Source organism: Carassius auratus, chromosome 22 (genome assembly GCF_003368295.1).
Source record: "Carassius auratus strain Wakin chromosome 22, ASM336829v1, whole genome shotgun sequence".
Lineage (NCBI taxonomy): Eukaryota > Metazoa > Chordata > Actinopteri > Cypriniformes > Cyprinidae > Carassius > Carassius auratus.
Window position 1 is genome coordinate 33,391,385 of NC_039264.1, and position 7,748 is coordinate 33,399,132.

Consider the following 7,748-nt stretch of genomic DNA (forward strand, 5'->3'; position numbering starts at 1 on the left):
GTAGCTAAAAGGCAAGGGGCTGTTTGCAAATGTATCTTTATCAGTACATGGCAAAAAAACAATTTGAAGTGATTTTGATTGCAAAAGAATTCACAACAATTAGTGAAGCAACAGAGTGGGTGGGCCTGACTGACAGCACTATTTTAGCACATTACAAAATATAATATAGTAAAATATTATAATAAAGTACTGTAATATATTATAATTAAGTATATAGAATTGTTATTATTAGTAGTAAAGTAATAAGTGCCAGCCATTGCAACATTGGAAACATTACAATTATTAAAGGTCCTTTTCTTCGTGATCCCATGTTTCAAACTTTAGTTAGTGTGTAATGTTGTTGTTAGAGTATAAATAATATCTGTAAAATTCTAAAGCTCAAAGTTCAATGCCAAGCGAGATATTTTATTTAACAGAATTCGCCTACAAAAAACGACCCGTTTGGACTACATCCCTCTACTTCCTGCAGTAATGATGTCACTAGAACAGTTTTTGGACTAACCTCCGCCCACATGAATACACAAAAAGGGGGCGTGGCCTTGTTGCGCTCTGACGGAGAAGAGGAAGAGCTGTGTTTGTTTGTCGCTATGTCGTCGAAACGCTGTTATTTTCATCTCGGAGTCCTATCATCTTTGTTTGGGCTTCCCAGGGACGCTGTACTTGGAGATTAATGGTTACAATTTATGTTTAACTTGGTTCCCGAAAATTATAATCCTCATGTAAAACTATGTGCAGCACGTTTTGCTGAGGACAGCTTCTTCAATCTCTATCAGTTTAATGCCGGATTCGCACAAAGATTATTCTTGAAAGATGGAGCAGTTCCCTCTTTGTCTGGAGAAGGAGTTGTTTATGGACCACAACCGGTAAGTCTATTTTATTATTTAAGTTGGTGCGTTTAACAGTTTCTGTAACTTATTACACAAAGGGCAACGCTGTTTAGCTTTGATAACTAGATATTAGGGCTGTGCAAAAAAACAAATGCGATTTTCATGCGCTTCTCATCAGTAAAAACACTCCTGTGATTTTAAGGACATCTCCAGCACATGCTCCTGCCCACTTGCTTCTCAAAACTACTCCAAAACTAGCCCAATCGCGTTTCCAGGAGGGCCGCATGCTCTAAGCTGCTGTCGAATCACAACACAGGAACCGCTGGCCCAATCAGAACTCGTTACGTATTTCTGAAGGAGAGACTTTATAGAACAAGGAAGTCATCAGCCCGTTTTTATGACAGTGAAAACAGCGGTATACAGATAGGTGAATTGTGTGTAAAATACTGTTTTTTTACACTCGAAACATGAACACATGTTATATTGCACACTGTAAACACAATCAAAGCTTCAAAAAAGCATGAAAATATGATTTTATGATTTTAATAATGATTTTGAAATACCTATCTTTTGCTCATCAAGGCTGAGTTTAAAAGTTTTACAGTTTAATATATTATAAAATGTTATGTTATTCCTGTGATGCAAAGCAGAATTTTCATCATCACTACTTCAGTTTTCAGTGTCACTTGATCTTTTTGATATGTTGAAAACAATTTTGCTGCTTCATATTTTGTGTGGAAATGATTATGCACTTTATTTATCAGGATTTTGTTGATAAATACACTCTTTAAAAATATATTAAAAATATTATAATGTATACTGTGTGTGTGTGTGAGTGTATATATATATATATATTTAACTGTAACTATGCTTTCACTATTCGAGCTCGTGATTGGTTTAAGAATAAACGACCAATTTATCTTAGATATTTTTCCTGCCTATGCTACAGAACAACAGCAGTTGCGCCAAGTGGTGCCAGCCCTAGTTATTTTCTGTTCATTGCCAGTTCATTCAATAAAGACTGTTAATAATCTAGCTTCTGAGTACTAAGTTATTAACCCAACAATAGCGGGGTCAGTAATTATTTTGCCGTGCAAACATATGTGTTTGGTTGTGTGGGCCGCGAGTTGAAAAAGGTTGGGAACCACTGCTTTAGGGGACATAAAAAAAGAAAAGAAAGAAAGAATATACTCCTCATATGAAACCACTTTACTGTATCGTTTTGGAGAAATGTCACATTATTTCATTTCAGAGGTCTAACACCCAATTTCTAATAAATACAATAAATAATAAACAGTTCATATACACTGTAAAAAGTGATTCTCTATATTTACTCAATTAAATTGTGGCAACAGATTACAAGCATTATTGTTAATTACCTTTAACACATTAGAATTAATTAGAATTAATCAAATGAGATGCTTAAAAGCAATTATTCAAAATGAGTAAAATAACATGAAAAAAATAATTAAAATGTATTAAAAAATATCGGTTTTGTTGGATAAAACGAGAAGCACCCAGCTGCAGCCTGCATATAGAGGCGGGGTTACACATGTTAACCCGCCCCATACCTACTGTGATTGGTTTGACCATCTTTCGTAGGCATACATGATAGGAAATGTGTGTGTAGTTGGTGTACACTGTCAAAAATAATACATTATATTTAATTAATAAAATCGTGGCAACAGATTACAAGCTATATTATTAATTAAATTTAACACATAAGAATTCATTAGAATTAATGAAATGAGATACTTAGAAATTAACCATTCGAAATGAGTTAAATAGCACAAAAATAAGCTAAATTTAAACAAATACAAACCACAAAAAAAAAACATTTCTTTGAGAAAGAAAAACAAAACACTATGCTAATGAACACTATGTTATGCATACCAGGCCAGTAGTTGGCGACTAAGAAACACAGCGCAAAAATGTAATCCACAAATTCATGTTTTAGTTGATTACATGGAGATGATACAGGCATCGTTTTCAAAAGCTCATGTTGTCAAGCTACCAAAACAGAGTTACTTAAGACACCTGATGTTAACAAACAGAATCACTGCAGGAGAATAATCTACATTTTGGTTACCACTACGGTGGTCAATGTTTGCTGTAGTTGGGATCTTGACCCTTAACCTTTTAAAGAAAACTTTTTTTGGTTGCTGTGATTGTGAGATTGCCGCTAGATAAGCCAACAAAGAGTAAGATCAGGTGGTGTTGTTTGTTTTGACAGCATTTGGTCTGGATTTCTGAGTTGGTTTTGTCTTACAGGCAACAGTTGTCCTATGTTTGAACAGCATAAGGTCTGGACATTTAAAAGAATATATTATGCAAACAGACATCAAGAATCAGCCTGAGAACCTCAACAATGGTGACCATCAAAAACTTGTTGCACTGCATTCTGGGTGCCAGCAATCAAAACTAATTTATGGATCCCATCATGCTGTCTGTCACCATTCTTGAGAATCATATGCTGGTTCTTGATGTCACTTAGTGCCAAAGAGAAAGCTTCCCTTCTCCGTGACAATTTTTTTTCTTAATCAGAATTCTTAAACTCTGGATTTCACATAAAAATCCAGGTCTTCTATTGTAGAATTACAGGTGTTGCTTTAATGAATGTCAATTTGTCTCTGAGAACAGGCTCAATTTATAACACTCCAAACAAAGATTATGCTAAATTATAACCAGGACCACCGCAATACTCTTAGCAAGTAGCTGTTATAATTCAGTTACAACAGCCATGCAAAATGTAGCAGTAAAAAGTCAAGGGTCAAGAGCCCAACTAACGCAAACACTGACCACTATAATGGTAACCCTATAAATGTACCCTTTTTTTCCTTCAGTGATTCTGTTTGTGAACTTTGTGTGTTGTTAATTAACTTTGTTTTGGGGGACTGAAGACACACACTTCTGAACATGATGCCTGTATCATATCTATGTAAGCAACAAAAATGTGAACATGTATAGTGTTTCATGATCGCCAACTACTGGCCTGGCATGTATAACATAGTATTCTTTAGCATAGTGTTTTTTGTTTGTTTGTTTTCAATCAAATCAATATTTTTGTGAATATTTTACTTATTTTTTTCATGTTATTCTACTCATTTTGAATGGTTGCTTGTAACCATCTAATTTGATTATTTATAATTAATTATAAAGTGTTAAATGTAATTAATAATATTGAATGTAACATTTTAAACAATTTTATTGAGTAAATAAAGTGAATCATTTTTTACAGTGTAGGGGACTAAATAACTAAAATGTTAAAAGGTGTAGGTTTATTGCATTTCTAATGAACAAACCAATTTGTGACACTCACAGATTCTAGTTTTTTTTTTTTTTTTTTTGGTTTATTATTATTATTAGGCAATATAGTGAGTTGACAAAGAAGTTCATGAAAAAATAAAGCACATGGAATAAAAACATGGGAAGGCTACATCTGCTTTTATTTGCATTTTGTATTTATATTACATGTATTCATTTAGCAGACGCTTTTATCCAAAACGACTTACAAATGAGGACAGTGGAAGCAATCATAAACAATAAAAAGAGCAATGATATATAAGAGCTATAACAAGTCTCCGTTAGGTTAATACAGTACACGTTGCATAGGCTTTTAAATAATAAAATAAATAAAAAATAGATAGAATAGAAAAAGAATAGAGCAAGCTAGTGTTAGAGGTCTTTTTTTTTAAAGAATAGAATTAGAATAAAATTTAAATTAAATTTATGCATTTAGCAGATGCTTTTATCCAAAGCGACTTACAGTGCATTCAGGCTAATATTTTTCACCTATCATGTGTTCCCGGGGAATCAAACCCACAACCTTGCACTTGATAAAGCAAAAGTTGCCATTATTTTACTCATCATAGAACAGGAAACATTATATTAACCTGTTAACAGCGGTTTTCTGTGTTCATATATTTAAGTAAAGGGTGATTATTTTAATAAGTTTTCTTTACTCGTCTTATTTTTGTATTTGCAATCAATACGGCCTGTGCATAGTAACACTTCATTTCTTTCTTTGTTCAAATCTATGAACAGTTACACGATTAAAACGGATCTTGAAAAACTGAGCGACCACATTGCTACATTAAACTCTGTGAAATGTTAAGTTGGTCACAGTGCCATGCACTTAATGCCTCATCTGTGGTCATTCTTCAATAAGGTTCATTAGTTAACATCAGTTAATTACATTAGTTAACATATATAAATAACATAAATGATAATGAACAATATTTCCACAGCATTTATTATTCTTAGTTCATGTTAATTATTTAATTCAGCATTTACTAATGCATTGTTAAAATCACAAGTTGTGTGTGTAAACATTTATGCACTGTTAACTAACATGAACAATGAATGCCTCTATTTTAATTAACATTAACAGAGATTAATAAAATGTGTGATAAATATATTGTTCATTCCTGTTAGTTAATACATTCATGTTAACAAATGACATCTTATTGCAAAGTGTTACCAGTGTAACCAGAAATACCTTTACAACAAGGAAATCTCATACCATTACAACCCTAGTGATAATGAACAGAGTCAAAACAAAGTCATATTTCGAACTCAAAATGTGCCTAATGCATTGCAGGTGATCCCACTCACCCGTCACACAGATTCTTCAGTCTGCTGCCATCAGGGAGGAGACTGTGGAGTCTCAAGACAATCCATCAGGCTGTCAGGAAGCTCAACTCGCTACCAAAATATTAGCTATATGCACCATGGGTCTGAGAGTAACGCAATACCAATGTACTGCAGTATGCATGTACTGTACTGTGGAAGAATTGACAATAAAGCAGACTTGACTAATAGAAATGTGGCAACTTAACAAATATGCCTATATATATATATATATATATATATATATATATATATATATATATATATATATATATATATATATATATATATATATATATATTTTTTTTTTATATATATATATATATATACAGTATATATTATTATTATTTTTTTATAGTGGCCGTGGATGATCTTGAGAAGTTAACAATGAAGCCATATTCTGACCAGAGGACTGTTCAGTATGCACCTATAGAAAAAAGAAAAAGAAAAGAAAAGATGATAAAATATTTACACAGAATCATAATTTATCATAGAATCATGTTTCTCTTCAGTCTGATAAACAGCATCACACTGTCACTACAGGAAAAATGCAATACAACAGACTTGAATACCATAATATGTGAAGCATTGCGACTAAAATATCACATCATATGTTTTTAAATTGTTGCTATTTAATTTATTTGGGAGCTCACCCATGAACTTCACCTTGCATGTGAAAAAATAAAAAAACTTTTCACATTGTACATTTGTTACACCTTGACCCTAAAAAGGGCCACAACAAAAATGTTAAATTAATAATTATGTTAATAATTAAATGTTAAATTAAGAAATTATATATCATAATGTCCAGAAAACACGTCGCACAGGGTCAAAATTGAATTGTAAAAAAAAAAAAGATAAATCACATTTTATAATCGAAAACATAATGTGAGAGTCTACCGGTAGCCCTAAATAAAACTAAACATTTACAATCATAAATGTGTATTCCAGTTCCTCTCACTCCACAACAAGTTCTTTACATTTAAGAATATTCAGAACAGAATGAAAATAAGTGTATAACAAACAGAAATTATAGCTGTATTTGCCAATTATTTGCCAGCTTGATAACTGCATTATGTTGCAGAATGTTTCAGGTGATATAAAAAATTGGTAACTTCTGGAAAAAATTTTAATAATGCCATAAAGTATTAATTGCAGCTTAAAGAGTCAATTGTAACTGGTATTTCTACATAATGAAATCTCAAAGAAACCATATAAACACTCTTCACAGTTTTTTGCAGACAGGCAGATTCAGTGCTCATAGTATCTCACCTGATGACTGTTCTGCCTCCTGTTGCCTGTTTGAACAATAAGAACTCATTTAAACATTACACTTTTGGTAATTACAACCAAATACATAGTCAAGCCTTTTAATTATTATTTTTTAAACACACTACAAATCTTATATTTCTGTCTGTTTGTAATACTCACAGTTCCATCTTGTGTGACACTTGTAAACTACAACAACAACAGTCAGCAACAGAAGAGCAGCACATATTCCTGCTACAGCAGATGAAGACAGACCTGAGCCTGAAACAGCTAAAGACACACAGATATTAGTGAGAAGAAACAAATGACAAACTACCCCACTAACAGTTTCATTTAATATTTACAACTCTTAGACATTTACAAGCTAAATCTGGTGTGTAGGGCTGGACAATATGGCCCATCAGACTCTATTTTATATCAATATCAATAATTAGCAAAATAAAGGTCCAATTTTCGTCAAGTTTGAAGCCTGTTTTTTAAAAAAAAAAGTATGCATTGTTATGCCTGTTTCACATATTCTCCGTCTGCAGTGCGTATGCATTACATATTTTTTCACGATCCAGGAGCGGTGCGTCTGCAGCAGTGCAGCGAGTCTATTTTTGCTGTGCTGCACGCGCTGAATTAAAGTGAAAGCGCATTGTTTGCTGTAAAAAATAACATGGATTGACACAGAAATGCAGTATTTTCACAAATAAATGTATACAGTTAAAGCCTACTGTGTTTCACACTCAACACATGGGTTTATGGCTTGGTTTAAAACAATAAAAATAGCACCTTTAGATCATTTTAAATGTTTGCGATAGCCAAACAAGATAAGTAGGCTAAATATTAGTCAAATGCACGAATAATATGTTGTTTAAATTTATTGAGTTTAAACTAATGTCTATGATTTTGAACGATTGTTACTGTACTGTGATAAAATAGTCACAATGTTGAAAAATATATATATATATTTTTTTTTAAACATGATTTGAAATCAAAATAATGAACAAATGTTGTGTTCGTGGCCTAAACAGCCGCGGA

At 32.5% G+C, this 7,748-nt stretch overlaps 1 long non-coding RNA gene across 1 annotated transcript; it reads right to left on the reverse strand.

Annotated features, from left to right (window-relative positions):
* Positions 1-5,816: 5,816 nt before the first annotated feature.
* LOC113040467 (uncharacterized) lies at positions 5,817-6,926 on the reverse strand. The gene is made up of 3 exons (XR_003275246.1): positions 6,888-6,926; positions 6,729-6,754; positions 5,817-5,883 (listed from the first exon to the last, which is right to left on the reverse strand). It is a non-coding gene; the product is annotated as an uncharacterized LOC113040467 (long non-coding RNA).
* Between the last annotated feature and the right edge of the window lie 822 nt (positions 6,927-7,748).